General features: G+C 36.6%; 1 long non-coding RNA gene across 2 annotated transcripts in view; it reads left to right on the top strand.

The window, feature by feature from the left end:
- The window catches only part of LOC137217213 (uncharacterized), a 236,464-nt gene that overhangs the window by 98,398 nt on the left and 115,642 nt on the right, over positions 1–22,424 (top strand). Inside the window, exon 3 of one of the 2 annotated variants that reach the window (XR_010940058.1) lies at positions 4,800–4,984. The exons of the other annotated variant lie outside the window; for it this stretch is intronic. This is a non-coding gene — a long non-coding RNA (uncharacterized lncRNA). Of the gene's footprint in view, positions 1–4,799; positions 4,985–22,424 lie in introns of those variants that run through there. 2 annotated transcript variants of the gene reach the window in all.

Genomic DNA, 22,424 nt, shown 5'->3' on the forward strand with positions numbered 1-22,424 from the left:
CAAATACTTTCTCCTAATTAATTGGTTGTCTTTTTAACTCTGTTTATTGTTTCTTTTGCAGTGCAGAATCTTTTCAAGTTGATGTAATTCCACTTTACTTTTTATTTCTTTGCCTGTGCTTCTAGTGTCATATGCAAAAAATTATTGCCTACACCAATGTCATGAAATATTTTCCCTCTATTTTCTTCTGGGATTTTTCTAGTTTCAGAACGTGGTTATGTTTAAGTCTTTAATCCATTTTTAGCTGACTTTTGTGTAATGGCGTAAAATAATGGTCTAATTGTATTCTTTTGCATGTATGTAGATATCCCGTTTTCGTAGCACCATTTGTTGAAGAGACTATCTTTCCCCATTGTGTATTCTTGGCACCTTTGTCACAAAACAGATAACCTTATATGTGTGTGTTTATTTCTGAGATTTCTATCTGTTCCATTGGTCTATATGTCTGTTATTATGCCAGTAATATACTGTTTTAATTACCGTAGCTTTGTAATATATTTTGAAATCAGAAGTGTGATGTCTCCAGCTTTTTTGTTCTTTTTCAAGGTTGCTTTGGCTATTTAGGATCTTTTCTGTTTCCAAATAAATAATAAAATTGTTTTCTATATTTCTGTGAAAAGGGCCTTTGGCATTTTGACAGATATTTCTTTGCATCTGAAAATTGCCTTTGGTATTATAAACATTTTAATAATATTAAGTATTCTGATCAAGGAATACAAAATACCTTTCCATGTGTCCGTGTCTCCTTTAATCAATGTGTTGTAGTTTTCAGTGTAGAAGTCTTTTATCTGCTTAGTGAAGTTTATTCCTAAATATATTTTTTTAATTAAAATTTTTTTTATTAGAGTATACTTGATTTACAATGTTGTGTTAGTTTCAGGTGTACAATAAAGCAAATCAGTTATACATATATATATATATCCACTCTTTTTTTTAAATATTATTTTCCCATATAGGTAATTAAAGAGTATAGAGTTGAGTTTTCTGTGCTATACAGCAGATTCTTATTAGTTATCTATTTTATATATAGTAGTGTGTATATGTCAGTCCCAATCTCCCAGTTTATCCCTCCCCCTTATCCCCTTGTAACCATAAGTTGGTTTTCTACATCCATGACTCTACTCTTGTTTTGTAAACAAATTCATTTGTACCCTTTTTTTTTTAGTTTCCACATATAAATGATATCATGCAATATTTGTCTTTCTGTGTCTTACTTCCCTCAGTATGACAATCTCTGGGCCCATCCATGTTGCTGAAAATAGCATTATTTTTTTCTTTCCTATGGCTGAGTCATATTCCATTGTACATATGCAACACATCTTTATCCATTCCTCTGTTGATGGATGTTTAGTTTGATTCCATGTCCTGGCTATTGGAAATGGTGCTGCAGTGAACATTGGGGTGCATGTATCTTTTTGAATTATGGTTTTCTCTGGGTACCTGCCCAGATGTGGGGTTGCTGGTCACATGGTAGTTTTATTTTTAGTTTTTAAAGGAACTTCCATACTGTCTCCATAGTGGCTGCACCAATTTACATTCTCACCAACAGTGTAGGAGGGTTCCTTTTTCTCCACACCCTCTCCAGCATTTATTATTTGTATACCTTTTGATGATGGCCATTCTGACTGATGTGAGGTGACACCTCAATGTACTTTTGATTTGCATCTCTCTAATAATTAGTGATGTTGAGCATCTTTTCATGTGTTTTTTGGCCAGCTGTACGTCATCTTCAGAGAAATGTCTATATAGACCTTCCACCCATTTTTTATTCGGTTATTTATTTTTTTGATATTGAGCTGCATGAGCTATTTGTATATTTTGGAGATTAATCCCTTGTCTGTTGCTTCATTTGCAAATATTTCTATTCTGTGGGTTGTCTTTTTGTTTTGTTTATGGTTACCTTTGCTGTTCAAAAGCTTTTTAATTTTAATTAGGTCCCATTTGTTTATTTTTGTTTTTGTGTCACTACTCTAGGAAGTGGATCAAAAACATATTTCTGTGATTAATGTAAGAGGGTGTTCTTGCCTATGTTTTCCTCTAAGAATTTTATAGTGTCTGGTCTTATATTTAGCTCTTTGATCCATTTTGAGTTTATTTTTGTATGTCGTGTTAGAGAGGGTTCTAATTTCATTATTTTACATGTTGATGTCCTGTTTTCCCAGCACTACTTATTGAAGAGGCTGTCATTTCTTCATTGTATATTCTTGCCTCCTTTCTCATAGATTAATTAGACATAGGTGCATGAGTTTATTTTTGGGTTTTCTATCCTGTTGCATTGACCTATATTTCTGTTTTTGTGCCAGTACTATACTGTTTTGATGACTGTAGCTTTGTAGTATAATTTGAAGCCAGGGAGTCTGATTCCTCCAGCTCCATTTTTCTTTCTCAGGATTGGTTTGGCTATTCAGGGTCTTTTGTGTTTCTATGTAAATTAAAAATGTTTTGTTCTAGTTCTGTAAAAAATGTCATTGTTAATTTGATAGGATTGCATTGAATCTGTAGTTTGCCTTGGACTGTGTAGTTACTTTGTCAATATTGATTCTTCTAATCCAAGAACATGGTATATACTTCCATCTATTTTTGTCATCTACAATTTCTTTCACCAGTGTCTTACAGTTTTCAGAGTTAAGGTCTTTTGCCTCCTTAGGTAGGTTTATTCCTAGGTACTTTATTCTTTTTGATGTGATGGTAAGTGGGATCGTTTCCTTGATTTCTCTTTCTGAATTTTCATTGTTAGTGTATAAGAATGCAAGAGATTTCTGTGTATTAATTTTGTATCCTGCAAATTAACCTAATTCATTGTTGTGCTCTAGTAGTTTTCTTGTTGCATATTTACTATTTCCATGTATAATATCATATGCAAACAGGCAGTTTTACTCTTCTTTTCCAGTTTGGATATCTTTTATTTCTTTTTCCTCTCTGATTGCCATGGCTAGGTCTTTCAAAACTATGTTGAATAAATATGGCAAGAGTGGACATTCTTGTCTTGTTCCTGATCTTAGGGGTATTGCTTTTAGATAATCCCTGTTGGGAGTGATGTTAGCCATGAGTTTGTCATATATGACCTTTATTATGTTGACGTAAGTTCCCTCTATTCCCACTTTCCAGAGAGCTTTTATCATAAATGGGTGGTGAATTTTGCCAAAAGCTTTTCCTGTGCCTATTCAGATGATTATATAATTTTTATTCTCCAATTTGTTAATGTGGTGTATCACTTTCAGTGATTTGTGGATATTGAAGCATCCTTGCATCCTTGGGATAAATCCCACTTCATCATGGTGTATCATCCTTCTAAAGTATTGTTGGATTTGGTTTGCTAAGGTTTTTTTGTTGTTGTTGTTGTTGAGGATTTTTGTGCCTTGGTTCATCAGTGTTATTGACCTGTATTTTTCTTGGTTTGTTGTATCTTTGTGTGGTTTGGGTATCAGGGTGTTGGTGCACTCATAGAGTGAGCTTGGGAATATTCCATCCTTTGCAATTTTTTGGAAGAGTTTCCGAAGAATAGGTGTTAGCTCTTCTGTTTGATAGAATTTGCCTGTGAAGCCATCTGGTCCTGGACTTTTGTTTGTTGGAAGTTTTTTAATCATGGTTTCAATTTCACTACTTGTGATTGGTCTGTTCATATTTTCTATTTCTTCCTAGTTCAGCTGTGGAAAGTTGTATGTTCTGAGAATTTGCACATTTCTTCTAGATTGTCCATTTTATTGATATATAGACATTTGTTGTAGTCTTTTATGATCCTTTGTAATTTTGTGATGTCAGTAACTTGTTTTTCATTTCAATTTTATTCATTTGAGCCCTTTTCCTTTTTCTCTTGATGAGTCTGGCTAAAGGTTTATCATTTTTTTATCTTTTCAAGGAACCAGCTTTTAATTTCATTGATCATTTTTATTGTCTTCATCTCTATTTCATTTATTTCTGCTCTGATCTTTCTTATTTCTTTCCTTCTACTAACTTTGGGTTTTGTTTGTGCTTCTTCCTCTAGTTGCTTTAGGTGGAATGTTAGGTTGTTTATTTGAGATTTTTTCATGTTTCCTGAAGTAAGCTTGTATCACTATAAACTTCCCTTTTAGAACTTCTTTTTCTGTTTCCCAAAGGTTTTGGACCGTTTTGTTTTCATTAGTATTTGCCTCTAGGTATTTTGAATTTCCTCTTTGATTTATTCAGTGATCCATTGGTTGTTTAGTAATATATTGTTTAGACTCCATGTTTTTGTGTTTTTACAACTTTTTCCTGTAATTGATTTATAATCCCATAATATTGGGGTTGGAAAAGAAGCTTGATATGATTTCAGTTTTCTTAAATTTAATGAAGCTCACTTTATGGCCCAGCATGTGATTTATCCTGGAGAATGTTCCATGTACACTTGAAAGGGTATTCTGCTGCTTTCGGATTCAATGCTTTATAAATATCAACTAAGTCCATCTGATCTAATGTGTCATATAAGTTCTGTTTTTCCTTATTGATTTTCTGTCTGGATGATCTAATGATGAGAATGGGGTATTAGCGTCCCCTACCATTATTGTGTTATTGTCGATTTCTTCTGTAATTGCTGCTAGCATTTGCTTATATATTGAGGTGCTCCTTTGTTGGGTGCACGTCTGTTTATAATTGTTATACTTTCTAATGTCTGTTTTGTCTAATATGAGTATTGCTATTTCAGCTTTCTTTTGATTGTCATTTGCATGGGACAGGTTTTTTTCCCATTTCTTCACTTTCAGGCTGTATATGTCCCTAGATCTAAAATGAGACTCTTGTAAACAGTACATATAAAGGTCTCTTTTTTTTTTTTTTTGCAGTATGCGGGCCTCTCACTGTTGTGGCCTCTCCCGTTGTGGAGCACAGGCTCCGGACGCGCAGGCTCAGTGGCCATGGCTCACGGGCCCAGCCACTCCGCGGCATGTGGGATCCTCCTGGACCAGGGCACGAACCCATGTCCCTTGCATCGGCAGGCGGACTCTCAACCACTGCGCCACCAGGGAAGCCCAAGGTCTCATTTTTGTATCCATTCATCCAATCTATGTCTTTTAGTTGGAGCATTTAATCCACTTACATTTAAAGCAATTATCAATATGAATGTTCGTATTGCAATTTTGTTAATTGTTTTGGATTTATTTTTGAAGGTCTTTTTTTCTTCTCTTCCTCTTTTGTTTTATTGTCTTGTCATTAGATTTCTATCTTTAGTGATGTGTTTCAATTGCTTTTTCTTTTTTGTGTGTATAGATTTTTGGTCTGTGGTTCCCATGATGTTTTGATATAGCAGTCTATATATGTAGAAGACTGTTTTAAGTCGCTGATCTCTTAATTTCAAATGTTTTTCCAATATCCTGCATTTGCACTCTCTTTTTCTCATGATTGCTTGTTTTAATATTATATTTGTGTGTGGATGATTTCCTACCTTTATTTTTGCAATTACCATTTAGCTTCCCCATTTGTAATTTTCTTGACTCTAGTTATGGCCTCTCCTTTTACCCTTCAAGAAGTTCCTTTAGGATTTGTTGTAGCACTGGTTTGGTGGTGCTGAATTCTCTTAGCTTTTGCTATTCTGTAAAGCTTTTGATTTTTCTGTTGAAGCTGCACAAGAGCCTTGCTGTATAGAGTATTCTTGGTTGTAGGTTTTTTCCCTTTCATCACTTGAAATTATCATGTGACTCACTTCTGGCCTGCAGAGTTTCTGCTGAAAAATCAGCTTATAACAATATGTGGGTTCCCTTGTATGTTATTTGTTGCTTTCCCTTGCTGCTTTTAATATTTTTTCTTTGTCTTTAATTTTTGTCAGTTTGATGAATATGTTTCCTAGTGTGCTCCTTCTTGGGTTTATCTTGTATGGGACTCTCTGTACTTTCTGGACTTGACTGAGTGTTTCCTTCCTCATCTTAGGGAAGTTTTAATCTACAATCTCCATATATTTTCTCAGGCCCTTTCTCTCTCTCTTCTTCTGGGACCCCCAAAATGCAACTGTTGTGTTTATTGTCCCAGAGGTCTCTGAGACTGTCCTCATTTCTTTTCATTCTTTTTTCTTCATTCTGTTCCATAGCAGTGATTTCCACCATTCTGTCTTCCAGCTCACTTTTTCCTTTTTCTGCCTCAGTTATTCTGCTATTGATTCCTTCTGGTGTATTTTTTATTCCAGATATTTTATTGCTCATCTCTTTTTGTTTATTCTCTAAATATTCTAGCTCTTTGTTAAATATCTCTTGTAACTTCTCCATTCTTGTGCCTCCATTCTTTTACTGAGATCTTGGATCATCTTTACTATCCTTACTCTAAATTATCTTTCATGTAATTTACCTATCTTCTCTTCATTTATTTGTTCCTGTGGGATTTTATCTTGTTCTTTCATCTGAGATATATTTCTCTGCTGTCTCATTTTGTCTAACTTTCTGTGTTTGTGGACTCCTTTCCACTGGCTGGAGGTTTGTAGCTCCTCTTGCTTCTGATGTCTGCCCTCTGGTGGGTGAGGTTGGTCCTGATGCTGTGGAGGCTTCTTGGTGGGAGGGACTGGTGCCTTCCCATGGGTGGGTGGAGCTGGGTCTTGTCCCTCTTGTGGCCAGGGCTGTGTCAGGTGGTGTGTTTATAGGTGGTTGTGAGCGCTGTATGGCTTTAGGCGCCCTGTCTGCTAGGGGGTGGATGTGTTCCTATCCTGCTGGTTGTTTGGCCTGAGGTGTGCCAGCACTAGAGTCTACAGGCTGTTGGGTAGGGCCAGGTCTTGAATCTGAAATGGCAACCTCCAGGAGAGCTCGTGCTGATCAATATTCTCTGGTGCCTCTGCTACCAGTATCTTTGCCCCCCCAGGGAGCCACAACTGACTCCTGTCTCCCCAGGAGACTCTCTAAGACTCGTAGGTAGGTCCAGCCCTGGTTCCTATCAAGTCACTGCTTTGTGCTGGGTCCCAGTGTATGTGCAACATTGTTTTCACCCTCCAAGAATGGAGTCCCTGTTTCCCCCAGTCATGAGCAGCTCCTGCACTCAAGCCCCGCTGGCCTTCAAAGCCAAATATTTTTGGGATTCTTCTTCCCAATGCAAGACTCTCAGGCTGTGGAGCCTAACATCAGGCTCAATAGACTAATTCTTTTGGGAGAACCTCTGTAATAAATTATTTTCCATTTTGTGGGTTGCCCATGTGGTGAGTATAGGATTTGATTATGTTGCCAAAGCACCCCTCCTGCAATCTCATTGTGGCTTCTTTTTATGTGAATGTAATATATATTTTTGGTAGGTCTCTTTCTTTTTCATCAATGGTTGTTCAGCAGTTAGTTGTTATTTTGGTGTTTTTGTGAGGGAAGATGAGCTCAAGTCCTTCTACTCCATCCTCTTTTCCATAATCAATGTGCTGTTTTTAGTTTGGATGCTTGCTACCTCTTTCCTCAGCATGTGCTGTCCATTATCACCTTGATATGTGGTGTGCAGGTACCGCAGTCCTTCACACTCCCAGGACAGCAGAGGTGGGTCCTGGTACCTTCTCACAGATTCCCTAGGGGAGGGTAATCTCTGCACCTTCCCAGGACAGCAGGGGCAGGGCCTGGTGTCTACTTGCAGATCTCCTAGAGATAGGTACTATCTGCGACGTTCTGGGACAGCAGGGGCAGGGATTGGCACCTTTAAGAGGATTTCCTAAGGACGTGTGCTATCTGCACCTTTCCAGGACAGTGGTGCCAGGGTCTGGTACCTGCTCGTGGATTTACTAGGAGTGGGTGCTATTTGTGCACTCCCAGGACAGCGGAGGGCAGGGCCTGTCACTTGCTTGCAAATTTCTTAAGGGTGGGTGTTATCAACACCTTCCTGGGACAGTGAGGGCAGGGCCTCATGCCTGCTTGTGGATTTCCTAGGGGTGGGTGTTATCCATGTCCTCCTGGGACAGTAGGACCAGGGCCTGCCACCTACTCACAGGTCTCATAGCAGCAACTCATCTCCACCTCTGGAGCCCAGGATGGTGGGGTGGCAACTCATGCCTGCCCCCAGAGCTCCCATTGTCTGGGAGCACTCATAGGAAAAGAAGCTCTTATGGTGGTTCCATCTCTCTCCTTGTGGTTCTGTCTCTCTCCTCATGTGCCCCCCAATAATGGCACCTTACCTATCTGGTGTGCTGAGGCTTCTTCCTAGTACACCCTCAGTTCCCACAGCCCAGCTTCTTCAAGCTGTTTATGTGCAGCCAACCCTGATCCTTTCCCTGGCTCTGGCCTCTGAAACCTGAGCTTCAGCAGCTAACCCCCACCCCCATTTACAGACGAGTGTCTTAGGCTGGGGAGTGCAGTGTTGCAGTGCCAACTTTCTGTGCAGGTTACTGTCCGTTTTGCCTTCCACAAATCGATTGCTGCACTTTCCTCCTAGGCTCTGAAGCTCCCCTTCCGTCTAGTCTGATCTCCCCACTGGTGAGGGGACTTCCCAGGATGCGGGAAACTTTTCTCCTTCACAGCTCTCTCCCTGGAGTGCAGGTCCTGTCTCTGTTCCTTCTTTTCCTTTTACTCTTGTCCTATCTGGTTACTTGGAGATTTTCTTGTCTTTTCGGAAGTCTGAGGTATTTTGTAATCATTCAGTAGCTGTTCTGTGTGAATAATTCCACTTGTAGATTATTTTTAATGTTTTTGTGGTAGAAGGTGTGCTCTACGTCTGCTATCTTGATTACCCTCCTCACCAATGAATGTTTTAATGTGTCATTATGAATTCATTGATGTAATCATGTTTGAAATGTTTGAAATCTATGGTCATTCTTATCCTTATTGTGTCCAATTGTCCAATGTTTGACCACTGGGAACATTTTTAGATTGACCCTTGAGTTCTTATGACATTTCCCTGGTAGTTTTTGAGAGATTTCTTTTTTACTGATATGAGAAGATCTTCCAGTCTCATTTTGTACATTTCCTGCCCCAAATCTCAAATAGCCAGTTTCCTCATCTGTAAAATGGGTATAAAAATATTACCCCTACTTACTAGGCTCATTGTGGGTATAAAATTAGTTAATGTGCATAAGGCACTTGTAACTGTGTCTCACATGTTATAAATGTCACATAAGTGTTAATTATTAGTAGTAGTACTTATGTAGTGATTTTGAAAGATGAAGGACTATACTTAAAGTGTGAATTTGGTAAAGTTGCAGGATACAGATTTTATATATAGAAATCTGTTGCATTTCTATACACTAATGACAAGCTATCAGAAAGAGAAATGAAGAAAATAATCTCCTTTACAATTGCATCAAAAACAATAAAAATGCCTAGGAATAAGTCTAACCAAGGAAGTGAAAGACCTGTACTATGAAAACTATAAGATGTTGAGGAAAGAAATTGAAAACAACACACATAAATGGAAAGATATACTGTGCTAATGGATTGGAAGATTCAATATCATTAAAATGTCCATACTACCCAAAGCACACTACAGATTCAATGCAGTCCCTATCAAAATACCAATGGTATTTTTCACAGAACTAGAACAAATAATCCTAAGATGTGTATGGGACCACAAAAGATACTGAATAGTCAAAGCAATATTGAGAAAGAAGAACAAAGCTGTAGGTATCATGCTTCCAGACTTGAACCTATCCTAAAAAGCTATAGTAGTCAAAACAGTATAGTACTTGTGAAAAACAGACACAAAGATCAATGGGACAGAATATAGAGTCCAGAAATAAATCCATGTTTATATGGTCAGTTAATCTATGTCAAAGGAGACAGGAATATACAATAGGGAAAGGACAGTCTCTTCAATAAACTGTGTTGGGAAAATTGGACAGCTACATGTAAAAGAATGAAACTAGACAACTTTCTTACACCCTATACAAAAATAAATTCAAAATGGATTAAAGACTTAAATGTAAGACCTGAAATTTAAAAAATCTTATACGAAAACATGGGCAGTAACCTCTTTGAAATCAGTCTTACCAGTAATATTTTTAGCAATGTCTCCTTGGACAAGGGCAACAAAAGCAAAAATATGCAAATAGGACTAGTAAACTAAAAGGCTTTTGTACAGTGAAGGATACCACTAGCAAAACAAGAAAGCAATCTACTGAATGGGAGATGATATGTGTAAACAGTATATTCAGTAAGGGGTTGATATTCAGTACAATTCAGTATCAAAAAATAACCCAATTAAAAATGCAGAGAGGACCTGAATTGACATTTTTCCAAAGAAGACATACAGATGACCAACAGGCATATGAAAAATTGCTCAACATCACTAATTATCAAGGAAATGCAAATCAGAACCCAATGAGATACCACCTCATACTTTTCAGAATGGCTATTATCAAAAAGACAAGTAATAGCAAGTGTTAATGAAGATGTGGAGAAAAGGGAGCCCTTGAGCACTGGTGGTGGGAACATAAATCAGTGAAGCCACTGTGGAAAACAGGATGACAGTTCCTCAAAAAACAAAAAATAAAACGACCATATAATCCAGCAATTCCACTTCTCGACATTTATCTGAAGATAATGAAAGTACTACTTCAAAGAGATATACGTATCCCTATATTTATTGCAGCACTACTTACAATATACAAGGTGTGGAAGCAACCTAAGTGTCCATCCATAGATGAATGAATAAAGAGGATACATTATGTACATACAATGGAATATTATTCAGCCATAAAGAAGAGTGACACCTTGCCATTTGCAACAACTTGGATGGACCTTGAACGTACTCTGCTAAGTAAGACAAAGGTTGAAAAAAAATACCATATAATTTCACTTATATGTGGAATCTAAAAATCAAAACGAATGGACAAGCAAACAGACTTACAGGTAAAGAGAACCAATGGGTTGTTGCCAGAGGGCTGGAGGTTGGGGGACTGGACAATCAAAAGGGATTAAAAGATATAAACTGCCAGCTATAAAATGCATAAGTCATTTGAATGTAACATAGGGAATACAATCAGTGATACTGTAACAACATTGTATGGTGATGGATGGTAACTAGTCTTATTGTGGTGATCATTTAATAATGTATAAAAATATTGAATCACTATGCCATACACCTGAAACTAATATAATATTGTATGTTAATTATAACTCAATTAGAAAAGAGTGTCTGTGTTAGATAAGTGTTAAATATTCTTATTCTTACTGATAATAATCTTATCCTATTATTATTATCAATTTTGAAAAATGAAGTGTTATGTTATTGTGTGAAACTGTTATTGAGTTATAATTGACATATAACATTACATTAGTTTCAGGTGTATATCATAATAATTCGATATTTGTATATAATGCAAAATAATCACCACAATAAGTCTAGTTAACATCCATCACCATACATAGTTACAAACTTTTTTTCTTGTGATGAGGACTTTTAAGTTTTACTCTCTCAACAACTTTCAATTATGCAATACAGTATTACTAACTATAGTCATCATGCTGTACATTACATACCCATGACTTACTTATTTCATAACTGGAAGTTTTTACCTTTTGACCCCCTTTATCCATATTGCCCACCCCCACTCTCCACTTCTGGCAACTACCAATCTGTTCTCTGTATCTATGAGCTTGGTTTTGTTTTTTGTTTCTTGTTTTATATTTCACATATAAGTGAGATCATATAGTATTTGTATTTCTGTCTGACTTATTTCACTTAGTATAACACCCTCGAGTTCCATCCATGTTTTTGCAAATGGCAAAATTTCATTTTTTTAATGGTTGAATTATATATATATATATATATATACATAATATATGTATACATGCACACACCATATCTTAATTCATTCATCTATTGATGGGCACTTAATTTGTTTCTATCCTTATCAAAAATAATGCTGCAACGAACATGGAGATTTATGTATCTTTTTGAGTTACTGTTTTGGTTTTCTGTGGATAAGTACCCAGAAGTTTAATTACTGGATCATATAGTAGTTATATTTTTAACTTTTTAAGAAACCGCCAAACTGTCTTCCATAGTGGCTGGACCAATTTACATTCCCACCAACAGTGCATAAAGGTTCCCTTTTCACCACATCCTCATCAACACTTATTATTTATTGACTTTTTTTTTCTGATACACGGGCGTCTCACTGTTGTGGCCTCTCCCATTGTGGAGCACAGGCTCCGGACGTGCAGGCCCAGCGGCCATGGCTCAGGGACCCAGCCACTCCACGACATGTGGGATCTTCCCAGACCGGGGCAAGAGCCCGTGTCCCCTTCATCAGCAGGCGGACTCTCAACCACTGCACCACCAGGGAAGCCCTATTTATTGACTTTCTGATAGTAGCATGTGTGCGATGATACCTCATTATGGTTTTGATTTGCATTTCCTTGATGATTAGTGATGTTAAGCATCTCTTCATGTACCTGTTGTCTGTCTGCATGTCTGTGAAACTTCTTTGTCCTTAGTATGAGTCCATAAGTTTACTCACAGTCAGTTCAAGTATAACTGCATATCATTCAGCCTCAGAAGGCATTCTCAAAGGATTGATGTGACTGAGAATTATAAAGAACTCATGTAATAGGTTAGTGCCTTGGGCACGAAGAGAAAACAGTTTATATGGGCATTCCCTCTAGGATGTGCACTGAAGCCCTTGCAAAATTTAGAGTATATGATGTTGATGCTTTCTCTATAGTGTCAGTAAGGCCCAGTTTATAGTCTGGTGTTTCTGATGATTAATTTTAAAAAGTTAGGCACATCCTTTATTTTAAGGCACATATCACTGGGGTCTAAAGTGTCTCTAAGCTGCAACAAGTTCTGTTGTGAGTTTGGCCTTCTGTAGAATGTTGGAGACACTGTTACGTGACCAGTGTGTTTATTTAAGAAGATAAAGTTATGGAGAATTTCTTTTCTCATTATATGACCTGAAATATATTTATATTACCACCTGTCTATCAGATGTTGGGAAGCCAATTTTCCCTTTATCTCACATATAAATTGGTCATATAACTTAATCAACTCACATGTTGTTGGCAGTCAACTCACTGGGTACTTCTGGGCCTGTGCCCATCCCTCATATAATCTTATATGGAGAAGGGAGCAAGGAGAAACCACATAGTACAGTATGTGGGCAACTTTGCCCAAGAAATAGCTCCAGGTCACTTCCTTCAGTTGGGCTATGGACAAGGAATCCCCTTCTGAAGGGGCAGTGAATGTGGAAAGCAGTGGTTTTTTACAGCTAGTAAAAATCAGTCTTTTCATTACAGACCACAAAATATACAAATGAGCCTAGCCAGACAAGTATAAATAAAGATATATGTGTTCAAATTTATATATAAAATATAAATATAAATATTGGCCCTTAAGTGTTATGTGTGGCATTTCATGCAAATAAGGAAATATTTAATGATACTCTTTCTAAAACAGCCAAAGTATCAGCAAATTCAGAAAATGTCTGCCAGTTAAGACAATTAGATACTAGATTTAGACATGAAAGACATTCACTGACATTCACTCACAACCTTAATGATGTCTACATGAACAGAGGATATATTTCTTAAAATAAATTAAAAAAGCAAAAAGGAATGAGTGTTAGACAACTAATTATGAAGTCTTATACTGTGATTAAAGATAATATAGGAAAATGGAGATAACATTCTTATTGAACAAGTATTTGTAGATATTTATTTATAGAAATTGTATAAGTAGCTATATGCCTTAAAAAATAATTGTTGCCAAATTGATTATTTATAATCTTTTAGGTGCAAATTAGTAAACGTGAAACCAATTAGTTCCAAGGAAATTCTCAGAGTATAAAGATATTTACAAATATTATGTCACACTGTACACATATATGGTCCAGTTTTTTTCCATGTAATTATGAATGGGCCACAAGGATTGGGAAAGTGAATAGGCTTTGGACCCACATATTCCTAGGTTTGAATCTATGCCCCACTACCTTCCAGCTGTATGACCTTGGGCAAGTTAGCTAACATTTCCGAGACTTAATTGCCTCATCTATAAAATCAGAATAATTATACCTCATAGGATTGTTCTTTTGGTATTTGTAATTTTCTAAGCCTGTCGAAAACAAGGAGCTATTTGAATTCAAGTTATGTCTGTTACTGTATTTGGAGTTTATTTTGTTAATTTATTTCAATTAACAGAGAGCATAAATGGCTTGTAATCTTTATAAGTGTAGGATGAGTGGTCATCTTACTCATCACTTCATACCTAGGGCCTAGCATAGTGCCTGATACATGACAGATAGTCATTAAGTGTTTTTGGAAGTAATGAATGAAAAAGCTTTATCACATTTATACTATAATTCAGCAATTTAGAACAACTGTGGAATGTTCAGACTAGTACAAGGAATGCATCTTAGAATGCACAGGAATTTTAACAACCTGAAGTGACTGGAACAAATTTTAGCAAAATACTTTCTAATAGAAGTTTTCTTGAGTCAGCCTTAACAGGTCAATGGACTAAGTTCTAAATAAATAGCGACAGTATTTTATATAATGGCAAATTTATCAGCACTACAAAATCTTGAAAATGCCTAAGCCTGTGAACTGTTTTAATTTTAATTCATTTAAGAAATATAGCATTTTTGGGTTGGCTAGTTACTGAAGAGAGGGAGATGAGTAAGATAAGGCCCTTGATCTCAACAAGCTTACAGTCTAATTCAGACAGCAAGATGAGACAACCAGTGATTTCTTGCTGGGGTGGCAGAGGGCAAGAGGTACAATCTCACACTAGGGCCAAGTGTGCTGTTGTGGGGTGTGGTAAGATTGTGAGATGGTGCCAGGAAATGCATCTCAGAGGTATTAACCCATGGAGCTGAATCATGAAATATAGATAAACTTTAGTCATGCAAATGAAGAAAGGTGTTATAGGCAGATGAAACAATATTTTTAAATGCCCTGAGCTGAAAGGAAGAAAGACATACTTTGGGACCACCAAGGAACTTGTATAGCTGGAGGATGTTTTAGATATCTGGAGAAGGATATGAATTAGACCTAATATACAAAGCTTAGGAATTTATATTTTATTTATCAGAGTATAGTAAACATAATTCTACCCTTTTCATGATAACTCAGGGCTACCAATAACATTTCAATTACCAAACTAAACATAATAGAATAACACTTTCAGTCCTGTGGTTTGTAGGACCAGTACACTTTATATAAAATCTTGTTGCAATTTTGTAATTTTGATCTATGACTACAATAATATCAAGTTTATATCCTTACTTTTAGCTGCTACATTTTGCCTCTTACAGTGGGCCGACTTTAGCAACCCTTCTTCTGATCTTCTAAATTATGTTTTCCACTCTGCTATAGGCTAGCAAATTAAATAATTACATTTACTAAAATTATGTGTGAATTAAGACTAAGCTCCATGTGAAGATATAGAGCATATTTGCTACCATAGCACATCTCTTGTCAATGGCACAAATTGCCAATTGATCATGACATCTTTTCCTATAGAGTCAACTTAAGGCCTTTAAATTTCTTCTGAACACAATTCAGGCAGCTACTATTAATTAGTTGAAGTTGGTAAGAGGGATTAACTCATTTCTTAATGACTTGTCTCAGCTCTCCTTTGAGTGCGTTTTGTGAATCTTAGTACAGGAAATATTTGGTTTTCACAGAGGTATATTTTGCTTAATTTCTATTTCTCAGCTGTGTTCACAGAGGTAAGGGTATCAGAAAGTGGAGGTGTTCTTGCCCTAAGTACTTGAATTCAGACAATACACATGTTAATGTGCTTTAAATGATTAGATTCTTTTATTTATTTTATTTTTTGACTGCGTCGGGTCTTAGTTGCAGCACGTGGGATCTTCGTTGAGGCATGCAGGATCTTTTACTTTGCGGTGTGTGGGCTCTTTGTTGTGGCGCGTGGGCTTGTCTAGTTGTGGTGTGCGGGTTTTTCTCTCTCTACTTGTGGTGTGCGGGGTCCAGGGCACATGGACTCTGTAGTTTGTGGCGCACGGGCTCTCTTGTCGAGGCACGTGAGCTAAGTAGTTGTGACGCATGTGGGCTTAGTTGCCCCATGGCATGTGGGATGTTAGTTCCCCGACCAGGGATGGAGCCCACGTCCGCTGCATTGGAAGGCAAATTCTTTACCACTGGACCACCGGGGAAGTCCCCTAAATGATTAGATTCTTAAGTAAATTAATCTTTCTAACAAACTCTGGCTTGCCCAGCAAACCCCAGACAACCAGAGGCTCTTCTAAGGGTTTCCATGGTTTGGTCTAGGAAAAATTGTTCTCGGAATCACAGAATTATAGACTATTAGAAAACCAAAGACCCATAAAAATTATTCAATCCACTCAACTAATTTAATGGAAAAGAAAACTGATGACTACAGTGATTTCCAAACTAAGTGACTTCCAAGATCACACTGTGAAAGCAAGCCTAGAAAACAAGGCTCTAGATTTTATACATTCCTCAGTTGTGATGGCTAATTTTATATGTCAACTTGATTGGGCTACAGGGTGCCCCGATTAAATGTTATTTCTGGGTGTTTCTGTGAGGGAGTTTCCAGATGAGGTTGATGTTTTAATTGACGGACTCAGTGAAGCAGATTGCCCTCCCCAATGTGGGTGAGCATCAACCTATCCATTGAGATTATGAATAGAAAAAAATGTGGAAGGAGGTAAGATTCATTCCCTTATTGCCTGCATGCTTGAGCTAGGGCATTGGTCTTCTCTTGTCCCTGGACTGGGATTTACACTATCAGTTCCCCTGGTTCTCAGGTCTGCGGACTACAACAGGAATTATACCACCAGCTTTTCTGGGTATCCAGCCTGCAGATGGCAGACTGTGGGACTCAGTCTCCATAATTGCATGAACTAGTTCCTTGTAATAAATCTCATTTCATATATATATCTCCTATTGGTTGTGTTTCTGAACCCAGATCAATATATCTGTACACTCTTTCAAAAATGAAAAGGTAAACACTAATTGAAGTGAAATTATCCTCAAGTTGATTTCAGACTAGACTGAGTTAATGAGGTTTTCTTGTTTAGAAGCATAGAAAATACAACTTTTTTTTTTGTTTAGATGACTATCACTCTCTGAAATTATAAGAGAGAGATATTCCAAAATTGGGCTCCTGACATTTTCTCATTACTCGTTTGTTTCTCCAGGAGAGCTAGAGGAGAGACTGAAGACATCTTAAATTTAATAATCCAATTGGACCTTCCTGTGATTAACTTACTCAGTTGTCTACCTGAGGCTCCAACTGTCCCCTTAGCAATGTTTTGACACATTCTTCATTTAATCATGCTTCAGGCTCAAAGATTCTAATAAAAAGATTACTTTATTTGTAGATTTATAGGAATAGGTAGCTTTTCAACTACGTAAAATATACCCCAGAGTAGTCAAAAAACACTTTATTGTTATTTACAAGAATCATACTCTTTACTGTCTTCCTGGGAACATAGAAAAATCTCTTAAATGGAGAGCTTGCCCTTGTGAAAAAACCTTGTTCTCTTCCCCAGGAGACTAATTTCCTGGGGACATTTTAGAAGGCACAATCATAATTGTTAATAAAATGTTCTACAGCTATATATAAATGTGTATTAGTAAGTATTAATTTACATGTGGAATGCCAATTGGTGCTAAGAAAATTTTTTTTAACATCTTTATTTGAGTATAATTGCTTTACAATGGTGTGTTAGTTGCTGGTTTAAAAAAAGTGAATGAGCTATAAATATACATATATTCGAATACCCGTCCCTCTTGCTTCTCCCTCCAACCCTCCTTATCCCACCCCTCTAGGTGGTCGCAAAGCACTGACCTGATCTCCCTGGGCTATGTGGCTGATTCCCACTAGCTATCTATTTTACATTTGGTAGTGTATATATGTACATGCCACTTTCTCACTTCATCCCAGGTTACCTTACCTCCTCCCTGTGTCCTCAAGTCCATTCTCTACGTCTGTGTCATTATTCCTGTCCTGCCCCTAGGTTCCACAGACCTTTTTTTTTTTTTCAATTCCATATATATGTGTTAACATAAGGTATTTGTTTTTCTCTTTCTGACTTACTTCATTCTGTATGATAGACTCTAGGTCCATCCACCCCACTACAAATAACACAATTTTGTTTCTTTAAATAGCTGAGTAATATTCCATTGTATATATGTGCCACATCTTCTTTATCCATTCAACTATTGATGGACACTTAGGTTGCTTCCATGTCCTGCTTACTGTAAATAGAGCTGCAAAGAATGTCGTGGTACATGTCTTTTTGAATTATGGTTTTCTCAGGGTATATGCCCAGTAGTGGGATTGCTGGGTCATATGGTAGTTTTAGTTTTAGATTTTAAGGAACCTCCATTCTGTTCTCTATAGTGGCTGTATTAATTTATATTCGCACCCACAGTGCAAGAGTGTTCCCTATTCTCCACACTCTCTGCAGCAATTATTGTTTGTAGATTTTTTGAGGATGGCCGTTCTGACTGGTGTGAGGTGATACCTCATTGTAGCTTGGATTTGCATTTCTCTAATGATTAGTGATGTTGAGGATCCTTTCATATGTTTGTTGGCAATGTGCATATCTTCTTTGGAGAAATGTCTGTTTAGGTCTTCTGCGCAGGTTTGGATTGGGTTGTTTGTTTTTTTGATATTGAGCTACATGAGCTGCTTGTAAATTTTGGAGATTAATCCTTTGTCAGCTGCTTCATTTGCAAATATTCTGAGGGTGGCCTTTCCATCTTGTTTATGGGTTCCTTTGCTATGCAAAAGCTTTTAAGTTTCACTAGGTCCCATTAGTTTATTCTTGTTTTTATTTCCATTTCTCTAGGAGGTGGGTCAAAAAGGATCTGCCTGTGATTTATGTCATAGAGTGTTCTTCCTATGTTTTCCTCTAACAGCTTGATAGTGTCTGGCCTTACGTTTATGTCTTTAATCCATTTTGAGTTTAATTTTGTGTATGGTGTTGGGGAGTGTTCTGATTTCATTATTATACATGTAGCTGTCCAGTTGTCTAAGCACCACTATTGAAGATTCTGTCTTTTCTCCATTGTATATTCTTGCCTCCTTTATCAAAAGTAAGGTGACCATCTGTGCGTGGATTTATCTCTGGCTTTCTATCCTCTTCCATTGATTGATATTTCTGTTTTTCTTCCAGTATCATACTGTCTTGATAACTGTAGCTTTGAAGTACAGTCTGAAGTCTGGGAGCCTGATTACTCCAGCTCTGTATTTTGTTCTCAAGATTGCTTTGGATATTCCGGGTCTTTTGTGTTTCCATACAAATTGTGAAATGTTTTGTTCTAGTTCTGTGAAAAATGACATTGGTAGTTTGGTGTGGATTGCATTGAATATGTAGATTGCTTTGGGTAGTATAGTCACTTTCACAATGTTGATTCTTCCAATCAAAGAACATGGTATGTCTCTCCATCTTCTTGTATCATCTTTTATTTCTGTCATCATTGTCTTATAGCTTTCTGCATACAGGTCTTTTGTCTCCTTAGGTAGGTTTATTCCAAGTTATTTTATTCTTTTTGTTGCCATGGTAAATGGGAGTGTTTCCTTAATTTCTCTTTCAGATTTTTCATCATTAGTGTATACGAATGCAAGAGATTTCTGTGCATTGATTTTGTATCCTGCTACTTTACCAAATTCATTGATTAGCTCTAGTAGTTTTCTGGTAGCATCTTTAGGATTCTCTATGTATAGTATCATGTCATCTGCAAACAGTGACAGCTTTACTTCTTCTTTTCCAATTTAGATTCCTTTTGTTTCTTTTTCTTCTCTGATTGCGGCCACTAAAACTTCCAAAAATATTTTGAATACGAGTGGTGAGAATGGACAAACTTGTCTTGTTCCTGATCTTAGAGGAAATGTTTTCAGTTTTTCACCATTAAGAAGGATGTTGGCTGTGGGTTTGTCATATATGGTCTTTATTATAAGGAGATAAGTTCCCTCTATGCATACTTTCTGGAGGATGTTTATCATAAATGGGTGTTGAATTTGTCGAAAGCTTTTTCTGCATCTATTGAGATGATCATATGGTTTTTCTCCTTCAGTTTGTTAATATAGTGTATCACATTTATTAATTTGTGTATATTGAAGAACCCATGCATTCCTGGGGTAAACCCCACTTGATCATGGTGTATGATCCTTTTAATGTGCTGTTGGATTCTGTTTGCTACATTTTGTTGAGGATTTTTACAACTATGTTCATCAGTGATATTGGTCTGTAGTTTTTTTCTTTGTGACATCTTTGTCTGGTTTTGGTATCAGGGTGATGGTGGCCTTGTAGAATGAGTTTGGGAGTGTTCCTCCCTCTGCTATATTTTGGAAGATTTTGAGCAGGATAGGTGTTAACTCTTCGCTAAATGTTTGTTAGAATTCACCTGTGGAGCCATCTGGTCCTGGTCTTTTGCTTGTTGGAAGGTTCTTAACCACAGTCTCAATTTCAGTGCTTGTGATTGGTCTGTTTATATTTTCTATTTCTTCCTGGTTCAGTCTCAGAAAGTTGTGGTTTTCTAAGAATTTGTCCATTTCTTCCAGGTTGTCCATTTTATTGGAATATAGTTGATTGTAGTAATCTCTCACAATTCTTTGTATTTCTGCCATTTCAGTTGTTACTTCTCCTTTTTCATTTCTAATTCTATTGATTTGAGTCTTCTCACTTTTTTTCTTGACAAGTCTGGCTGTGGTTTATCATTTTTGTTTATCTTCTCAAAGAACCAGTAGTTATATTGATGTTTGCTATTGTTTCCTTCATTTCTTTTTCATTTATATCTGATTTGATCTTTATGATTTCTTTCCTTCTGCTAACTTTGGGGTTTTTTTGTTCTTCTTTTTCTAATTGCTTTAGGTGTAAGTTTAGATTTTTTTTTTGAGATGTTCACTGTTTCTTTAGGTAAGATAGTACTGCTCTAATCTTCCCCCTTAGAACTCTTTTGCTGCATCCCATAGGTTTTGGATCATCTTGTTTCATTGTCATTTGTTTCTAGTTATTTTTTGATTTCCTCTTTGATTTCTTTAGTGATCTCTTGTTTGTTAAGTACTGTATTGTTTAGTCTCCATGTGCTTTAATTTTTACAGATTCTTTCCTGTAATTGATATCTAGCCTCATAGCATTGTGGTTGGAAAAGATAGTTGATAAGATTTCAATTTTCTTCAATTTACCAAGTCTTGATTTGTGACCCAAGATATGATCTATCCTGGAGAATGTTCCATGAGCATTTGAAAGTGTACTCTGTTGTTTTTGGATGTAATTTCTGATATCAATTAAGTCCTTGTTGTTTAACATATCATTTAAAGCATGTGTTTTCTTATTTATTTTCATTTTGCATTATCTGTCCAATGGTAAAAGTGGGTGTAATCTACCCTACTATGATTGTTTTACTGTAGATTTCCCCTTTTATGGCTGTTCACATTTGCCTTATGTATTGAGGTGCTCCTATGTTGGGTGCATAAATATTTCCAGTTGTTATATCTTCTCCTTGGATTTTTCCCTTAATCATTATGTAGTGTCCTTTGTCTTTTGGAATAGTCTTTATTATAAAGTCTATTTTGTCTGATATTAGAATTGCTACTCCAGCTTTCTTTTGATTACCATTTGCATGGAATATCTATTTCCATATCCTCACTTTCAGTCTGTATGTGTCCCTAGGTCTGAATTGGGTTTCTTGTAAACAGCATATATATGGGTCTTGTTTTTGTATCCATTCAGCCAGTCACCGTCTCTTGGTTGGAGCATTTAATCCATTTACATTTAAGGTAGTTATCCATATGTATGTTCGTATGACCATTTTCTTAACTGTTTTGGGTTTGTTATCGTAGGTCTTTTCCTTCTCTTGTGTTTCCTGACTAGAGAAGTTCCTTTAGCATTTGTTGTAAAGCTGGTTTGGTGGTGCTGAATTCTCTTAACTTTTGCTTCTCTGTAAAGATTTTAATTTCTCCATCAATTCTGAATGAGATCCTTGCTGTGTAGGGTAATCTTGGCTTTACGTTTTTCCCTTTCATCACTTTAAATATGTCCTACCTCTCCCTTATGGCTTACAGAGTTTCTGCTGAGAAATCAGCTGTTAATCTTATGGAGATTACCTTGTATGTTATTTGTTGCTTTTCCCTTGTTGCTTTTAATATTTTTTTCTTTGTATTTAATTTTTGATAGTTTGATTAATAAGTTTCTTGGTGTGTTTCTCCTTGGATTCATTTTGTATGGGACTCTCTGTGCTTCCTGTACTTGCTTCACTGTTTGCTTTCCCGTATTAGGGAGGTTTTCAACTATCATCTCTTCAAATATTTTCTCAGTCCCTTTCTTTTTGTTTTCTTCTTCTGGGACACATATAATTCAAATGTTGGTGTGTTTAATGTTGTCCCGGAGGTCTCTGATACTGTCCTCAATTCTTTCATTCTTTTCTTCTTATTTTGCTGTGCAGTAGTTATTTGCACTATTTTATCTTCCATGTCACTTATCCATTCTTCTGCCTCAGTTATTCTGCTCTTGATTCCTTCTAGAGAATTTTTAATTTTATTTATTGTGTTGTTCATCGTTTGTTTGCTCTTTAGTTCTTCTAGTTCCTTGTTTT

This window comes from Pseudorca crassidens, chromosome X (genome assembly GCF_039906515.1).
Source record: "Pseudorca crassidens isolate mPseCra1 chromosome X, mPseCra1.hap1, whole genome shotgun sequence".
Taxonomy (NCBI): domain Eukaryota; kingdom Metazoa; phylum Chordata; class Mammalia; order Artiodactyla; family Delphinidae; genus Pseudorca; species Pseudorca crassidens.